Here is a 21,006-nt window from a genome sequence, read left to right as displayed (position 1 = left end):
AATATATATAAAAAATATAATATAAAAAAATATATTCATATTTAGTGTTCTTCTTGTTCTTATGTATTCTATTTATATATTTATATCTTTTATCTTTTCTATCATTCAATGTTAAACTGAATACAGCGAAGACATTATCACTGCAACTACTTTTTTAGTTCGAAATATTGATTTGACGTGATAATGACTAAAAACAAAAGAATAAATGACGTCAATCAAATGAAGAAAACAGAGTATCTATGAAAAAAAAGTATACCATCTGTTTTTCAGAAGCATTTTCTTTCACAACGACGACAATTTGCATTTACAATGAAAGACATCCAAATCAATAATATATGTAGGGTGAAGGTATCATTAAAGCGTCAGTAAGTTTCAAAATGCACTGCTGCGATTGAAAGGTGATTTAAATATTATAAGTCATTTTCAATAACGACTTTAATAAACCAACAACTATTAATATATAATAGCCCCATATCATGCCCGTCCATTTACTCGGAAGCAATATAAAAAATTCTGTGTCACTGTTAAGCATATAATTATTAAATCTTAGCTTAAAAACTAATTTGCCATAAAATATATCCTTACCAATAATCTGGTCGGGTCAGTTGCTGTGTGGTATAAGGATAAACCAACAAATATAGTTTGCATTTACAATATTAAATACGTATAAGGTATTCGAATTTAATATTGATCTAATTTAATTTTAATTAATTAAGTTTGAATTCAGAACAAAATGGGGTTTTAATATTTAAAAACCTAGATCAGAAAATCAGAGTCCGCTTGCAGTTACTTCAGATCGATACCAGATTAAATGTCGGGTATTGTTTTTAAAAAACACGAAGCTAGGCTATATCGTTGTGTAAAGGAATACGGAGACCGCGACGTTCAAAGTACTCTGCTTTGTAATATTTGATTTGACACTGTTAAATAATGCATGTCTCATCACTCACGCCCTCATAAATGATTCAAATATGATTCAAGCGGAGTTTCTTAGCATTTTCTTCGCATTATACTTTTTATGGGACCACATTTGCATCATTTTCTATTTGGTTTCAGTACTTTTTTCACAGAATATCTATATATAAACAGGCAAATACAAAACAGTTCAGTACCATTTTCTCCTTTGTTTGTCGATTGGTTTCCTTTTTCTTACTTGGTAGCTATTGTCAAGCTTTGCTGTTAACAAGAAAAAAAATTGAAATAAGAGTAGGTAGTAAACATTTATATCGAAACTTGCAAAAAATATGTATTTTTCTGTAAATTATTCAAAAATGATTTTGGTCGTATTTCGACAGCCCAGCGAATACAATTTATTTTTAAAAGGAACGATTGATATCATTCTTCTACATATAAAGGAAACTGATGTGTACTCAATAGTATAACCGCTTAAAGGAGGTTTTTTCCATTAGTACAAAAGTATTTCTTTCGTTGAAATGAGTCATAGTATAAAGTACATAAATGTCAGATGTAACTATATAAAAGATAGGTCATTGAGGTCACACGTTCCAGTGATACGGCTCCATTCTATAAAATCTATCTCACTGTCAAATATAACCACAAAATGAGACCGGACACGCAACATTCTTTGTTTATTTTTGTACTTTAACGTGAAATTTGTCGTGTCACGAGGCGTTTTCCGGAAGCCTCAATCACTTTGTTAAACTAACAGTTGCCTTATCAACATGTTATAAACTTAATTTGCGGAAGGAGTAAACAAATTTCGGTTATTATGGAAGACGATAAAATCACAATAACGTTAAAAATTCAACACGTAGAAAAAAATAAATACATTATTACTTCTTATGTTAATCAAAAAGCGGATTATGTTTTTAAGTAGGTAAAACCGTTGGTTCTAAGCCTATGCGGTCTATGGGGTCGTGTGGATATGCCGTCTCAACGGATTATGAGAGTTCCTGTGCTTGGACACACACTTGTGCACTATAAAAAATGTAATCAATTAATTCTTATTAAAAAGGTTATAAATACTTTCTAAGATATTAGTAACAGAAGAAAATGGTAGATATAAAATATAGACATTAGATACCTACGTAGTTTACGCGTTTGGCCAGGAGATATTTAATTTAGTCTGTGAGCAATACATACATTTATACATTTTATGTATATCCATAGACGGCGTCCACTCCGGGATGATTGAAGAGCTCGAGCTTACCTAGTCAAAGGCTTGGAGACAATGCTACAGGATAATATAAAAGCGGCGAGTTCATTTAATAATCTTCATATAAAAGAGGTTTAATTTTGTTTTAAAATTGCATTATATTTGACGTAATTTATTCATTATAAGAATAAAACATTTCTTTCCAAGCATTTTGTGTAATATGTAAAATACGTACTGTTTCATTGGTATAGTGGCTAGATTTAAGGGTTACAAGTTCGAGGTCCCCTGTTTTCAAATTGGATTTTGAACACAGGAGGTCGATTTCTTTCGAGCAATTTTTAAAACAGTCTAAAGTTAGAAATTTCTTTGTTAGTATTAAATATCCATGTGTCCCAACACACATATAGACAGTGGTCTCTCTTAGTTCATGAAGGATTGCCGTCGCACATGTTAGTGATTCAATAATATTTTATGCGCGAATAGTCTTTAAGGTTAGGCACCGTGGTCTCAATTTGGTCAGGAGTTACATATTCGTTAGCAAAAATAATATGTTAATTTACATTTTAATCTTTGTTTGTGGCATGTTTCATTGTAACAATTGCAGCGGTGACAAATAAGCTTATAAATAAAAAGAAAGCGAAGGAAATGTTCTCAGTCGTTAATAAATTTGTAACAAAACTCTTTTCAGTTTTCTTTTCCGCCCCGCTTCAAATATCAGCCAGAAACTTGGTAAATTAGTTCTGTGTTTTGAAAAATGACCGTCAATATATCAAGCGAATAAATTAATGTTTTTTTTTTACTTGTTTCTATTTATTGATCAAATTAAAACGAATTATCTAAGCTCCATCAAAATAACGAAAGATCCATGTGTGTGCGTGTGTGACTTGAAAGTTTCGCCAAATTCGACATAAAATATAGGTATGTCGAATTTAAGAAGACAGGTTATTTATATACTTCAATTTGGTCGTAGTCTAGATGCGATGCTAAAAATAATTGCTATAAATTCTCTAAGTTGCGAGCAAGGCATTTATCTCCAGAGTAGGAATCGTATATCTCTAAGCAATTGAATATAACGATCATCGTCTAACCAACTCCTTTCCTTGTTAGCAATTTTGCTAGAATTTGCTAGTGGATTTTATTTTTTAAAATAGTTTTCGTATACCCGTTTTACGATTGCAATCGGTCTTAACTAGTTTTTGACCAATTCAATAACTCTTTGGATTAATAGTATTGGATCTGCAGTACACATCCTAGAAAACATTAAAACTTTGTGGGGTCATCTTAGAAAACATTAAATACTCTTTGGGTAGGTGCCACCCTCTCATCAGATATTTTTCTGCCAAAAAGCAAACAGGATCGTTGTGCCCCGATTTGAAGCCTAGTGTAACTACAGGCACAAGGGATATAACATCTTAGGTCCCAAGATTGGTGGTGTTTATCAGCGCCAATGTCTATGGGCGATGGCGTTGTCACTTACCATCAGACTGGGTTTTTGCCCGGCCAAACTTATTGTAAATAAAACAAGCAAAGCTATTTCTACTTACGTAATGATTTTGCTCTTAAGATTTTCTTTCATAAGACTTTAGTATTTATATCAATATTGTTAATAACACAATGCCAAGAGAACCTTCGCCTTATTTTATGTAATCCTCTAACGAGTAATGTTGAACGGACCTGTGACACCTGTGACACTGCACAGTTCATAATTATCGGTGTCGGTATCGAGCAGACTCAAAGAAGTATATACCATACAATATCTAAAGCATGAAGCAGTAACTACGAGTAAAAAAAACGAAGTTAAGCAATATGCTATTAAAATTTTAATAAAAAAAAAAAATTGTATTGTTGGGTTCCTGTTTGAAGAGTGAGTGAGCAAGTGTAACAGGCACATGGGAGATATTTTAGTTCCTGGTTGGTATTGATGATTAAATTTGCTTAAACTACCAATGTTACCATCAGTTTCTATATGCCAAACTGCTTGCGATACAAAAAAAAATGGAATTAAATATATATATAAAATGTATTTTTCTTGTGAACCGTAATTGTATTTTTATTTTAGATCGACATTTTAGTATCAGACAAACGTTAATCTTATTTCATTGTGCTGGAATTGTTCGAGCAAATTGGGAATGTAGTGAGATCAATGCAGGAAACCGGATATATGTAAGAGCGGACTGACGGATATCCGGCTGGATTATGCTCTACTTTGTTAGGTTATTTTTAGCGGACCCTTGTAGCTTTACTCGCTTTTATCACATTCTAATGTTAGTCTTTTAGCAGATTTCTTTGTTCGTACTTACTTCAAAACACTTATTTATTTTCCTGCAGTTAATACAAGTTAACTTAGTGGCAAATGACATACTAAAATATTATTATATTTTTTATGTAAGACCTTATCATTTAAAATCAAAAATCGAACAATGGATCAAAGAAAGAAATATATTCAGCTTTTCTTTGTGTGAACTTAAATGAGTTTTCTTTGAAAAAGACAAATAAAATAAAGCCTTTAATAAAAAAAAATCATAGTCAAATCAATAAATTTATTTAAATTCGAATAGCGTAATTAATGAATTGATAAAATCGTTTTATTTTCACTAGAAGGGTCTACGGAAAAGTCATTTAAATCAATTAATTATTTATGATAGTTGCAACAGTTACTCACTTCTTGGTAACTTTAAGTCGGACCGTTTTAATAATCAATATCCCTTGGTGTAGTTGAATATGTACCTTGTATTTATCGAAATACGTGTCCTTGATTGAAAATAAGAATTTCAAAGATATTGTTTGACTAACCTGTTATTGATATCCGTGATCTTCGATCTGGATTGACACTCGAACAACGAGGCTAAGGCTTGTCTAAGCAATACATACGAGGGAGCGTTTTTATATTCGCGGAATGGGGTATATAGGGGGGGCCTAAAAAAACAAATTATTTTTCCTTTTAAATATATTCACCTGCAAGATGGTTACATTTTAGAGATCTTTCAAATAATTTATTCATAGCCTCATAAACACTTCATCAATACACCATCCTTGTGTTCGTTGCAGAGGTCCAAAAATGTACGTTCACTCACGCGCCAATACGTTGTTTTTGCGGCGGCTTGAGCATTTTCGGAACCCATCTTGCACTGACCTTAGTCATTCCAAGATGATCATACAGGATTTTAAAAATGGTTGTATCGGATACTCAAACTTTTTCTGCGAGTTGTTTTCTTTTAATCGATCATCGTTGAGTAGAATTTTCTCAACTTTTTGGATAAGTTCTGGCATGGTCACCTCGATGCTTTTGCCCGGCCTCGGGTCGTCTTCAAGTGATTTCTTTCCTTGTTTAAATAAATTGTGCCACTTGAACACCATGGTTTTTCCTGGGCAAGAATTGCCGTAAGCCGATGACATCTCATTCAGTATGGTCGGAACAGATCTTCCTTGTTTGGTAAGGAACTTTATAACGGCATGATATTCGGTATTTTCCATATTTCACTTTTCACTCCCGATTATATTGCTTGGTTGACGATAGCTCAAAAAGTAATTGTTTAATAACAATGAAACCTCGTATTTATACTAATTATGAGTCACTAAACACGTTATGATCTTAAACAGCTTAATCACCCCCCTCCAACACTCTCATTCCGCGAATCTAAAAACTTACCCTCGTACTAAAGTATTGCTTAGGCAACTTGCATAATTTTAAAAACTCTTTTTTAAAATATTTTAAACACAAATTTAAATAGGTATACTTAAATATTCAAAGGTTCAGGTAATGTAACCGGTTGGCAAGCGGTTCCGTCTGGCGCAGTACGAGTATAAGCTTGTGGTTTATTTTCATGACTATTTTTTACTTGGCAACACTGGTGGTATATGAGTGAGTGGGCTTAGTTTTATTGCTATAGCATTAAAGTGTCATGCGCTGCGACAAGTTTGGATTTAAAACATTTTTACGTTAACTCTTTAAGAACTCAATTCTTTGACGTCAATTTATTTCAAACGACCGCTCGCTGTCAACTACTGCAGGAGTCGACAGCACAGATTAAAAATGCACAATACTAACGTTGGACGCTAAAACCAATTTATATCTTTTTTTCCTGTGTAGTATGCTGTTGAAGTGATTATCTATTCGTTTAGTTAACAAAATAAATTTTAAAACAAAAAGGTTTACAAATTCGAGGCAAAAAATCTAATTAAAAAAGGCTTAATAGTTAAAAAAATTTTTTTAGGAATTCTATAGGAGTTTTTTGGTCACTAATTTGGGTTTGCTTTCCGAATGCTCCCGGAAATGGATCTCGTTCAATTTATCAACCAAGATAAACCCAATACTATTTATGGTGTTAAGGGGAATGTTATAATGGGGTAATGGGAGTTTTCTTAGCGGTGAAAAATCTATATAACCATTAGGATTACTTTATTTAGGACTTACTGAATGTTTTTAATTAAAAAACGTCAATTAAGTCAATTACAATAAAATTTATTTATTGTAATTGACTTAATTTGGTTTTAAACTACATACAATATTGTTATTAATTGATCTACTTTGCTTTTACTTTTTATTTGGTTTACGGAATTTCGAACAAGATCAAATTAGAACAATAATTACTATTATTAAATACTGTTAATAGAAAACGGTTCGGGAAACTATATTGTTTATTAAAGTAGAACTTAGTAACTTGTGACATGCGCTAATTATACCTGTCGCTCAATCAAAGCCATGATAATGGTTCTGTAGCAATCATAATTGCATTAATTTAACATTCGAAGAATCTGATATCGGAAATTGGAATAGCTTAACTTTTAGTTTTTTTTATTGGCGAATTGTAATTATACCTAACTTATACTAATGTCTTCCTGATTGAATTTTAAACTCTTGGTAGTACCTCTATTATTGTATAATCTACTGCCAAATTGCAAAAGATTTGAATGACTAGTGGCAACAGACATCACCAGTTTTAAGGACTGCAACACACTTCTAAGCCTTCTGATATTGCAGATGTATATAGGCGGTCCATATACGTCCATATTTGTGTATCATATTTAATATTGGACAAGTGTGTGCGCAAAAAGTAGTTTCTATTCTGCCACTTTTGTTACTTTTGTCTTATCTCACTATACGATTGAAGAGAGGCAGATACGCAGATCAATGGCTTTACAAACTTTGCGTGGTCAAGAAGTGTAACACTGTCCACTCCCTGCGCTGCTTAAGCCATTATAAAAACGGAGCCATTAACATATACTTATAATAAACATAGGGAACTAATATTATGTTTATTGCATAATGAAATATGCTTCAATTTATGTCATAGGTATGTTTTGTAAAAATAATAAATAGTTTTTTGTACATTTTTATTCCTTATTTCTACATTGAATTGAATGGAAGGTCTAGAGTTATAAAGCTAAGCGTATTACAAGAAATTCTTTCGACGCTACTCTTAAGATAGTAAAGTGGAGAACGGTAGTTTCATAAAAACATTCTAAAAAAGAAAGTTTTCTGAGTCGTAAAATGAATGAGACTGTCTTGAGCAACTGTCCCAAGATATTAAGGAAACGGCTGCTGAAGAAAATATTTCACAAAAAATACTTTGAGATTTTACAAGCTGTAATTATGTGATTTAAAAAAAACCTTCGGTCATTTCATTTTATAAACGACGAGCTATATTCATGACTGTTTGTAGAATCGTTTGATATGGAAATGAGGTTTTTGTCTGTTCACAGCAGTTTTCACTTCCCTTAGATAGACGATTTTAAAATCACCATGTCGAGTTTCATTAAAATCGAGTAATATCTAGTGGGCAGAATCGAACAATAATGTGCCTTTTTAATTATATCTGCTAGTGGACCACCTAATGGTGAGTAGTTAACCAGAAACAGATATTGGAACCACCATAATAACCATTCTCTACAACGTCACTGGGCCGCCAACCATGGGAACTAAGATGTTATCTCTTGTGCCCGTAATATATAATACTGGCTCATCCACCCATGATACTAATAACCCAATAATATCTGCTGTTTTGATGGTAGAATAAAGAATGGTGATACTCAGACATTCTTGCACGAAGTTCGACGACGACACGAATATGTTATCGATAATCTTATTATATAATTTTCATAGAATTGCTTCAAAATGTTTCATATAATGTTTTTTTTACTGTTTTAGTGATTAATTTGGTTTCGATTGTTTCAGATTGGAGCATTGTCTATCGGTCGATTGGTTCAACATAATGAAGTTTTGCTTGCAACACAAAGGATTAGTCGAAAATCGAGGTATCGTAATATGTACAAAAAATGTGCAAAAGTGTTAACAAGTTAAAACTTTTTGGTATCATTTTTTAAATGACGTACGATGTATTCGAAAACGAATCCACACTAACAACGTATCGATAAAATAATTTCGTTTATTTTTTAATTTACATAATTAAATCGGGCTTATTACTCAATAAAAGACTGCATAAGATGATAAAAAGGCATGGATTAGTAATCATAGATATCCATTTAATTAACTAAATAACTTGATGGAATCGATTAACTAATGAGTTTTTGTCGGTTCTCCTCGTTAGTGACGACGATGATGATGTCGTCCTGATCGATTTTGGCCACGGTGGACTATCTCAAAAATGTAATAAATTCTTATCGGTCCACATGGTGTTTGATCCCCTTGACCACGGGATCCTGGCCTTATATCTTGCCACTAGACCAACGAGGCAGTCAACTCTTGTCAAATTGAGTTAATTTTATGGGCCTTCTGGAGTAAAGAATATAGTGATTTGATTTTCTAATTAATAATTTAAACAAAAAAATAAATACTGCGTATGAATCCTTATCCCATATATTGATAAAAGTCCTTGACATTATGTTCTTCAATTTTGAGCATATTATATTACAATTATTACATAATATTTTCTTTAGAGCAGAATTGACTTAATGGTTACAACACTTATGATTGCGGGTATTATTATTTTCATAGAATAAGCCCGTAGCAATACTGATGTGACACAGACTGTTACTTTACTCTACACTTTAATTAGTAAAGAAGGTAAATTACATTTCAGGGAAACAATAGCAGGTCAACGTTTAATTATTTCTCGTAAAACGATTATGACTATATTTAAATGTATTAACATTGGTTAGAGCGTAGTTGAATTAAATATATTTTGATTTTAATATATATATATAAAACAGATTATAATATTATTAATAAAAGAATGATAAAATTAATAAATATTCTACAATAATATATAATTCATATTATATCAACCCAAGTCAAGTTAAATATACATGTTTTTTATACCTGATGCTTAACAACTTCTTACAAACATGATTTGTTATTCCTTCAAACGTCAAGGATTATTTATTTATGGCTTGTAAGAAGGAAATGTTTAGTTTTTACTTCTGTAAACATTGAAATATATATTACTGATTCGAATATTTTATCGTAGAGCGAGAATAGATGAATTGAATACTTTCGATATATAACTGTTTTAAATTTCAGGATGTAGTTTACAAATAATTAATTATATGAGCTACAATGTTTGTTTTGTAGTTATCTTTTTAAAGATAATAAAATCAATATTATTTATTCAAGGCTTTCTGAAAAAGCACATTCGAGTTGAATAAAAAAAAATAGCGATGAGATATAATATGTAATGCCAAATATATCAATTTTAGATATCTGTTGTTATTTTGAATTTAAGTATATAAAGTTTTCTAATCAATTTACTGAACATCTGTTCTGTATTATTCTGGCTGTTTCCGTTCGTTATCTTTTAAAAAATAATCGCAAGAGGTGAATACCGGTGGAGGTGTAAACAAGCGCTTATTAGTATGACAAAGCATCTACCTCACGGAGACAGAGATACAGTTTGAGATGACGATAAGGCACGAGCTTTACTATTAGGATTTTTATCTGCGAGCCGCGGCCTCGTTTCAAGCGCACTAGAAAAAATCCCCATTCAATCGTATGTTATGTTTTTTGTTTAATAGGTGCTAAGGAAAACAAATTGAGAAGGTCATGTTTGTCAATAAAACGTCGCGGTTGTGGCTTGGGGTATACGTTTAACGTCATTATAGGAACGCAGGTCAAATAAAATAGTGATTCGGTTTTTTTTACGAGGCAGTAACCTTGACTTATTTTCTGTAGATAAGCGAAAACACTTTGGGTGCGATATTCAAGGAGGTTCCCACCACCTTCCTTCCCACGCAGGAACCTTGTATGACTTAACTTTAGGGATATGTAAATGGTAGCTATTTATCATATTTATAATAATATGAGACGAAAAAATAAAAACTCTTTAGTTTTTATTGAATATAGCAAACTATTAAAAGTTTTTTATTATTATATTTTTTTGAGTTTCTTTTATTAGCCATGGCCAATTTTAAGAAATATCTAATATATTCATTCGGCCCTCTAACTAAGCCTATAGCTTGTGCTAGGAAGGTAATCTGCGATATATATATATATATATGTATATATCGCTAGACGGCCCGAAAACCATTGCGTTATTGGCGCTTCCAAAGTATGTATAAGCTTTTTATATTATTATATTAATTATTACTAGCATAAAAAAGGCTGCTACTATGAACTATTTATAAAGCAAATAATATAAATCTACACGATCAAAGCCTATCAAATACTACTGAATCTAGAACATTGGTACTTTTTATAATGAAAGCGTAAGTTAATAAAATATAATAATAAGGAACTTAGTAATTTAATTTTGCCATTGGTTTTGCTAATATTAGTTTATTGAAAAGAAAAATTAACTGATAAATTGGTACTTCCCGTCGTGTAGAGTTTCAATGACAATAGTTAAATGTTTAAAAACAAAACACTTTTGAAAATTACTGTAATTAAAATCCGATATCGAAGCAGGATTTAATCTATTGTTCGTAGTAATTGCTTTCTTTTTTAATCGTAAATAAATTGAAGCACTTTGTTAACTTCCTATTACGAATAATTATGCAAACAGTTTTGCATAATGGCCACCTCTTGCATCGTAAGCGCGATTATCTCTTAGAAATATTGCACAGAAATTTATCACATTCTTATTGCATGTTCTTGAGGATATAATGTTGGAAACAAATCATAGTTAAAAGAATCTGAATTGTATATATCGTGTAAAAGGTCGATTTATGAGTTTTGACAAGATATTAAATGAACTATCATTATGAGGACACGAATAAAATTAATCTACACTCGGCTGTTAAGGAAAACATCGTATATGTATGTGTGGAAAATATGATACTATGATATGTTTCTTGTAACACACATCCTTACTTATCTATCACACCTAAGCTCAAACGTATAGAGCATAGCTGTTTGGTACAGAATTAGTTGTGAGTGGATGGTGTTCGCCGAGACGTAGAGCTAAATCACATCACGGGTATCGGTAACATTCGCCCGTTTTAAATATACATACATTAAGGGTTACAGATAGAGCCACGATACATTGCCTCATGTCATGAATATTACTAACGAAGTTGTTAAATCTCACAATAGTTCAATTAATTTGCGATAATATTTTATGGATAAGCTAATAAGATAATTATGACAGTAATTACGATATTCATTCTAAAACACTTTTTCACAATTTTTATAAATACTTAACAACAGTGTTCCTTATTCCGCAATGAAAACCCGAAACAAAGGATAAGAATATTGGAAATGAACATAAGTGGGACTGGAAAGATGCTGATGTTTAAGAGAAGTCGATACATAAGTGTACCAGTATGTAGAGCTACAGACAATTGAACAGAGCCTTAAAGAAGCCAAGAGCTATATTGTATTGAATACAACAAAGAGTTTCATGTTCTTTTCTCGTTTGGCTTTTAAATAAAATAAAGCAATATTTTCAATCGTTATTTTTAGGTTATTGTTAATAAGTACATCAGAATAAGTTAAATATAATAAGTCTTATTTAAAAGAGTTTCTTGTCTCTTATTGTTACGGAAAAGCTTTCAGCATCTCATTCTATAAGTAATTGTATTTATTGCGATATTATGTAAGTAGGTTTGTTTATCGAGGAAAAAGATGTTAGGCTGTACGTGATGTTGGTGAAATATTTGGAAATGTTTGGTTTTCGGACAATATTTTATATATTGATTTTAATTCGGTTTACATCAATGAACAGTGATTCAAAAGGAAAGTCCGTATGTATAATTTATGCTTATCATCATTATTATATGAATTTCAATTTTATGAGCTGGAAAAATAGATTTTATTTCTTTAACCTAAAAGTTGTATATAAACTGTTATTGTACTCAAGCCGGGATGGGTAGTCAGTATCCTATACATAGAGACGCATTTTTAAACGATAGACAGATTAACTGGGTGTAGTATTATGAATTAAGTTATTTTACGAAAAAACGACTTTGCTAATATTCTTATCTATACATGAATTAATATTTTATAATTTAAGTTATTCATAAAAATATGTAACGGGTACGGGTTGCTCTATTGAGTAATTTGATACGTCTGTATTTTATTCTGTAAAAAGTAATCTAGCCATTGTCTTGTAATAACTTGTTAGACGACAGAATGGCTATATATTAAAACTTTTTGTTTATATTACTAACTACTATTCCAAGGTTAAAGTATTCGTGTGTTGTAAATTGTTGAACATTTTTAATCATCATTACATAGTACAAAACAAAGTCGCTTACCGCTGTCTGTCCCTATGTATGCTTAGGTCTTTAAAATTACATAACGGATTTTGATGCATTTTATTTAATAGATAGATTGATTCAAGAGGAAGGTTTTTATGTATAATACATGCACAATATAGTATAGAAACACTGATAATTTTAGAGGTTTCTGAAGTGATGTCGTAAATAAACACATTTTTTGCGCTTACATTGCAAACGCTGGCTGAACCCTATGAGATAGATCAAAATAATGTACTACATTATTGTACATCTTAAAAAGGTTTTAAAAAAGTCCGGGATGGTATATATCTATCTCTTAGGGATAGGCCACAACAACCATTTTTTATCCTTTACTTTTTACGAGAAATAATGGATTATTTTCGAAGCGATTGCTTAAAGCAATACAGCATTAATCCTTATCCAATTAAGTACCTTAAATACATTTTACATTTAATATAGATCAAATATGGCCCTTTACAGCATGTAATTTAAATGAATATTTTCGAAGATATTACAGATTTAAAACGCAGGGCATAGCGGTTTGTATTGTCTAATGATTGAAAAACTGTGAACGTTGTAAGACATTCTGTAGTATATTTAGTATCAGCATTGCACCCGTGCGAAGCCGGAACGGGTCGCAAGTTTATAGTGTTTTTTCGATATTCAATTAATATATTCATCATGCTATGTAATTATAAATATTTGTATAGATAGTCCACAGTTGATGCAAGGAATGGTTAATACATTTCTTACAGCGCCAATATCTATCGGCACAGACCGCTAGCATCTAAGAAGAGGACATACTTGTTGATAAAAAGTTTTTTCAAATGAAACCTAAAAAAACATGGTGTTGTTGCATATGGTCCCGATAAGGGAAAATAAAGCTAACCAATAAATCATATTAAGGGCTTTTTGTGTTCACCGCATCATCTCCATTCAATCCCACCAGCAGTTAGGTTGGATTAGTATAGCAAAAACAAGCACACCAGCAAAATATCTTGCATAGAGCGGGCTAGCGTCAGGCAGGCGGCTGGCTGTAAAAATCTGCCAAATTATTTTCTTGTAGTGCTATAAAATATTGCGCAGACCCCAAATAAATAAGAAGGCAACATAAATATGATCCAGATTATTTATATTTTTTATGTTCTTTCATTTTACTTGGCCTGGTATCGCGTGTCTATTGCTCAGATATTTAGCGTGTTCTGGGTCAGATCGTGGTTCCATATTGCAGTAACTATGTATCTATTCATAAGACGTTTTAAAACTAACGACGAACGACTTCTACAATTAACTGCAGTTTTATCTATCAAATAATTCAGTAGTTGCCAACATTTTATGTAATATTTATTTTTCATTTGTCACTATTTGTAAACGAATAAATAAACTTAATCTATGCAAACTGCAGGTGAACGACTCACGTTTCAATTGTATTCGGCATTCACAATGATTCAATAGACGCATTCAATAACTTAGATTGGTTGGTTATATCACTTGGTACAAAGTATCCGCCAGACCGGGCGAATTCGAATTTATTTTGCTTGCCAAGTTTCCTTGTCATTAAATTGTTTGAGTTAATCTTAAATACGGAGGTCTTTAAGCTGCTTATATTTATGTACGTTTTTAGTAGTTTTCTTTGTAACGAATTATTCAAAATACAGATAATAGGAAACTTAAATAAACTTGATAATTGTAACGTAATTTATTATCCAATTTATAGGTTTAAATAAGTATATGTTTAAATATCATAAAGAAGAAGTAGTAGTGATGTCAACATCTCGTTTCTGGTTTAAGTTAAACAGAGTTGGAAAATAATAATTCATATCTGCAATGTTCTCAGCTTATTACAGCTTAGTCGACTCTGCCTATTATAGTATGGGCATGGCTTGTTAAGTATTGATCAAATACGAACAGGTTACACTATTCTCGGTACAGTCCTAGAAAGCTAATAGCTCACACTATAAATGCTAATAATTTACTATATTAATTCATAAGCTTAGTTTGGATATTGTACTTTTGTAATGTTATTGTTAACGATATTACTTCCTGGTGTGTAATCGACAATAGCAATATCAGCCAGTTACGCAACAAAATATACAAGCGGAAATTGTTTTCGTTTCCTAATGGACAACGGTGTTACGGCTTAATTGAAATTTTGAGCGAAGGTAAATTTTTAAAACGACCCATGAAATTTAATTTTATATCTCCCTCGTGTCAGGGTGAAATGTATTATTTATAGCGTACATTTTCCCACTTGGTATCTTCGCAACGTTTATACAAATTTACGTTCATCCCCCCCGACGTACGTACTCATTACAAAGTGACGAATACACACGTCTATTAAGACAGGTTTCTGTAACGTAGTTACACATTAGATATTAATTTGAGAAAATAGATATGGTCGTAACATGTAATCGTAAACGGATATATTAAATCCGAGCCCGATAGTAAGCCATCCGGTTGTTATGTTACAGACGATTGCGGGTTGCGGGAAGAACCGGGACAAATATCGCTGAATTGACATGTGCTTAGTTTGTGTTTGGTTGAAATTGAAACATCATCAGGAATATTGCATGGGTCGGATGATGTTCCACATTATTGCAGCGTTGTGGAATTAGCTTCTATCTCAGCCCAGTAGTGGATCATTTACTTTTATTTTTATAATAGAGCCGAGGATCCCCGCACCTGGTGATAGTGAGTTGCCTACTCCAATAACCATTTAATTTTATCGTCACGGTGCCACGTTGACATTAGACTTTCCTGATAAATTCGGTATTTAAGTTCATCTATATTTTATGCTTAATTAATCTTGAAGGAGCCGAGGGTCGTGGTCCTAATGATTTGGAATGTTCATCTTTGATCTGTCACGTGTCTGCATAGTCAGGAATTTTACATCTGTGACATTTTCAAAGTGTCATTTGGATTAAATTTACGATAAGTAATTAAATAGTTAAAGAATACTTTAAAATAGAAGCCGAATAGCGTCTGTCAAGCGTTTACTTTTAGCTTTTTTTGTAGCTTTTGCTAGCTTTCGTTTTATCAATAAAAAAAAAATCAGATATAAAATTAGCAATATCCAAATTCAAACATATGTTTACCTAATTTTTTTAATAACGATTGTTTTCGAATTTAAACCACGAACAACTCTTTTAAATAACAGACAATTGTTGGTTATGAGAGGTGAGTATAATTTATATTAGAAATTAAATTAATTGATAAATTATTATTGAAAGTTTAATTCGATTATAAGTAAATTACTTACTATGCAAGATGCTCTTTAACCTACATTAAGGCATTGTTAAGCAGGTCAATGACTTTGAAGGAGTGCTTATAAAATATCTTATTTCTGCCTTTGTTAGCGAGACAGTAAAACTAGCATACCGTGTTCCAAAATATAAAGCCAGATGGGAAAAATTTAACATTTCAAAGAAAATAATTTACACACAACGTTAAAATAACAAATGCATGTTTTGCATCAAGAAACATATTCTCAATAACAAGAGGTTTAAAGAATGATATGATTTTATTATTATTAAATTAAAATATTGCGACGTAATTTATACATTTTTATTTAATGTTTATTTATACCTAACTTTACAAAATATTAAATATAATGAGTTTGTCTGTTTGTTTTAATGCACATTACACAAACAAACTCTTCAACGTTTGGGCAGCGTTGCATAATATGTGGTGGTCACGAGCTTACTGAACAAGTGCAAATGATTTGGAACTTTGGTCAAAATAATTAAAACGCATAAAATCGCATAAACGATACGATAGAATATAATGTAAAATAAAAAAATCTATTATTGTTATTGTATTTGAAATTTACGTTGTAATTTTACGAAATTAAAATTTTACGTCTTTGTTTTTTAATGAGGAGTTAGGAAGGTCCTTGTTAACGTCATCTTTTCTGTCAGGTTTAGGCTGGTGATGTGTCACTGAGAGTGCTACAGATAATTAATTAATTATATATATATCACCGTAAAATTATAAATACCTTTCCATTATAATTTATATTGCGAGAATGTAAATGGTCGAAAGATTGTGAACTCGATTCAATTAACAAACGTAAATAATATATGTAGATAGTTTTGAATCTTTGAGTTTGGTTAGAGATTTTATAATTTAACTGAAATTCACTTTGATAGACCAAAAAATATTGAGTTTCATAATATATCCTATTATTATAATATATATATCCTATTATTATATTCGGTTTTCTTGTTAAAGAAAAAGCCGTTACATAAAGGTAGGCAGACGTGAAAAATCGAACTTATTAGAGAGTTGAACAGTCACTTGCGCATGGCAACACGTCACCTATTTTAGACGTATTAGTGTTGTTTCTTACAATCACATAGCGTGGCGACGCGTCACGTAGCAATGCTTAAACATTCGATCTAACCCGCTGCATATACATCAAAATCATTGATGTTTTGCTTTTTTTTTTAAATAAATTTATATTATTACCACGTAAGCTACCAACACGACTTATGACTTAACTTCACCAACGCGTTTACGTTAAAACAATATAATTTTATGGGGTTTTGATCATATATATTGATATATGGATGATTTTGAAAACTAGACTTTTACGTAACTTATTTATAGTGACGAAAAAGACTGATAAAAAAAATATGCTCATTCTCCGTCAATTTTATTGTTATTGTGAAATATATTTAGTCGTTGTTGACTTGTAATTAAAATGTTCTACAAGAGTAACGCTCACAAGTATCTTAATAAGGCTACAATGCCCGCCTCGGGAGCTAAATGTAATTTGGTTGTTCTCGAGTGCCTCTCTGCTGGTGTACAAAATTCATTCTAGTGGACTAGGGCCTGCTTCAGCTTAAAACATTGTATTGCTTTATTTTAATGACAATGGATTTTTGCATCGGTCTGTTGTTTTAATTCGACCATTGTGGTTATATTAATGATGTTATATTTTGTTAACATAATAAAATTAAAATAAAGTTTTACCTTAAAGGCATTTAGCATATAATCACAATTAAAATTTACCGATATGTTACCACTGGCTTGGAATGCAAGTTCTACCTAGAAGAATAATTTGTTCAATTTTTATATATTTTTCTATATCTTGTATAATATCAACGAGTACTATCTCCACGAGTTTTTATTATCTGTAATATTTTTTTATCGAATAATATTATCTTGTATAGAATTAATATAGTAGATATAAATCTGCAGCCTTATAAGCTTGTATCCAGCCGGGTTTATGTCTCAGAACCGGCAGATTTTTTTTTGTCAATAACTATTTCCTTATCAGCTATGAATTTGAAACCTGCTGGATCAAATTTCACTCTCAGGCTCCGGATAACAAGTAAAGTCGTTGGACATGTGGATTAATTCTTTATGATCGTGCCGACTTGCCGTCTTATTAGTTTATGAGGGATATAGATTTTATATCAGTTTGCGCATACTCTAGTACACAATATTTTCTGTGCATTTAGATATTCCCCGTTGAGAATATCCCATACATAAATTGACCTCGTAAATATTAATTTTATATTTCCCAATAAATATATTAAAAGTTCATGTAAAAAAATTTGCATAACATTTTGCATAAGTTTATACACATAATAAAAAAGCTGAATAGTATTCGATGTTTTTCCTACAGGATATATAAATATAATTAGTATGCATGTTTTGATTCTGGAATATTCTTCTCGGTAAAATCTGCATTCCAAACTAGTAACAGCTTTTAATGTTATTTATCTTGTAGAATATCAATATTAAAAATAATTTGTAGTCTCCATGAATACAATCTATTTGATTATGATTTTGAAAAGTTTTTTAATATTTTAATGTGTATATTTAATTGAGATACGTATTAAAACAAAATTTGCATTCGCTGACTAAATTTCAAACTTTAAGTGCAAAATAATTAAAGGTTTGAATATTATATTATGCAAACATGACGTGGAGTTTATAATGTTAGCAAGTACAGTCAAGTTCCCGATGATATTGCTGACAGTGAATAGAGTTAACGTACACGTAATGAGAGCCGATGTTCACTCGTCGACATCGGAACTCATTTTCATCGCTAAATGAGCTTTGATGACACACTTTAAAACTCAAGCACTCTCTCGCATACGTTGCATGGTAACGATCATTTAGATTTGTCACAGAAATGTAATTAGACATTTTAAATTTTTTTATACGAGCTATTAATGAGTATCAAGACGCAGATGAATTAATAATTTGTTAAATATTTAAATTATCTTACTATTATGATTTTTTTTAATATTAAATATATCTTAGTCTTTCTAATATTTTCTAAATTTCTTAATAAATTAAATATTGTTGTTAAATATTGTTCTTTATCAGATCTAATACCCTACGTAGCTTACTACAGGCGAACTAATGCACCGTAGCGCAGGTGTAGCTAGCGTAGAGCGCGTCAGAGTGCAACGTACCATGATCTAGGGATATGTAGCATGTATTAATGCACCGTAGCAACCACTGGTCTACGTTGTAGTATTAACGATACATCTAATTTTATTTATATGACATGATTTTTTTTGCATTATATTTAGAAAGCAGACGAGATGTTTTTTACTCGATGATATTCATCAATCTATAGACACAAGCAGTACAAGAATTATAAAGTTGAAAATGTTAATTCGCTGCTAACCATTGGATATGTTAACGACCCTAGTGCTAGTAATTGCACTGGTTCATTGACCTTTTCAATAGGGTTGCAGCTTTACCGTGTAGTTATGTGTTGTAGAATTAAAGATGTTTATGTAATCTAACACAGACGAGCTTGCACTAATCCCTGCCACCACTTTTCTACGATAGTACCTAACATTACGGAGCTGAACTAAGATAAACTGTTTGTATGTATCTACGCATACGTTTACTATTACATTTTGTAATGAGAAACTAAATTAAAATGTTAACAAGGTATCATTTTTTAATTATTAGAGCAAAATTCTTTAAGTTAAAAGGAAAAATTTTAATTGAAATTCAACGAGTAATTGCTATTAGCATTCGTGCTAACATTCCGCGCCGTTATGATATATTATATACTATACACTGATAGCTGAATATAGTACATGAAGAGCCGAGATGGCCCAGTGGTTAGAACGCGTGCATCTTAACCGATGATTTAGGGTTCAAACCCAGGCAGGCACCACTGAATTTTCATGTGCTTAATTTGTGTTTATAATTCATCTCGTGCTCGGCGGTGAAGGAAAACATCGTGAGGAAACCTGCATGTGTGTAATTTCAACGAAATTCTGCCACATGTGTATTCCACCAACCCGCATTGGAGCAGCGTGGTGGAGGTGAGGAGAACCTCAACGGGAGAGGAGGCCTTAGCCCAGCAGTGGGAAATTTACAGGCTGATTATACTGATATCATTATGATTTTGTAAATATTTGGTCTTTTTTATTTATAAGAATATTATAGTACGTATGTTTGTTATTTTTTTTTTATATTTCTTTATTCGAGCTGTGGTAAATCGATAAAAATTAATATAATAATAACGTAATCGAAGATCGGCATTTTAAATACGGGTAGTAACTAATCAAATCAAATCAAATCAAATCAAAAATCTTTATTCAATATAGAAGTGTTTACACTTGCTTATTGATTGTCAAAAATCTACCACCGGTTCGGAATTTAGCACCTCGGACCTGAGAAGAACCGGCGAAAGAAACTCAGCGGGATATTTTTTTTTTTTTTCATTTTGCATGTACAATAATTATTATATTTTAGTTATTTGAAACAGCCTGGAGGCGATCATTTCATTCCCAAGGTGTGCAGTCAACTAAAATATTTAAACGTCATTTTTTATGTACTCTGAATGAAATATTGTGTGCCTATAATACGTATAATATGCATATATATTATAATTATGCCTTACATTCAAATTATATATATACATTCAATCCACAATGGAGCAGATTATTACTGTTACTGTTCGTAACTGTTTAAAATAAATTTTTACTCGCATTACTAGCTTTATTAACGATAACAGCATATTAATGAATATAATTTTCTAGGAACTATTGATTTTATGTGGAGAATGAAAATGTTAATATATTTATCTGTAAATGTGTTTTATCCTCAGTATCGATAATAATGTTCGGATGATGAATGTAATAATGAATCACGTGATACATATTTTACAATTGTAACGCATCGCTTTGTATTTGATAAGGTAGTTAAAATCAACGTTATGGATTAATAAAAATATGTTCCCGTTGAAGGTTTTCCCAAAGAAAAAGAGGTGATGA

At 31.4% G+C, this 21,006-nt stretch overlaps 2 protein-coding genes across 4 annotated transcripts in view; one reads left to right on the top strand and one right to left on the bottom strand.

Annotated features, from left to right (window-relative positions):
* The window catches only part of LOC113392787 (uncharacterized), a 150,125-nt gene that overhangs the window by 44,322 nt on the left and 84,797 nt on the right, over positions 1–21,006 (bottom strand). The gene's annotated exons all lie outside the window — the stretch shown is intronic.
* The window catches only part of LOC113392789 (CD82 antigen-like), an 86,121-nt gene that overhangs the window by 20,540 nt on the left and 44,575 nt on the right, over positions 1–21,006 (top strand). For 2 of the 3 annotated variants that reach the window (XM_026629381.2, XM_026629380.2), the window contains exon 2: positions 8,292–8,371. The exons of the other annotated variant lie outside the window; for it this stretch is intronic. The gene's annotated coding sequence lies outside the window, so the exon portion shown is untranslated. The remainder of the gene's footprint in view (positions 1–8,291; positions 8,372–21,006) is intronic. 3 annotated transcript variants of the gene reach the window in all.

The sequence above is a fragment of the Vanessa tameamea genome, chromosome 5, assembly GCF_037043105.1.
Source record: "Vanessa tameamea isolate UH-Manoa-2023 chromosome 5, ilVanTame1 primary haplotype, whole genome shotgun sequence".
Taxonomy (NCBI): Eukaryota; Metazoa; Arthropoda; class Insecta; order Lepidoptera; family Nymphalidae; genus Vanessa; species Vanessa tameamea.
Note: the sequence above shows the minus strand (reverse complement) of the source record. Positions and strands in the feature narration are given on the sequence as shown.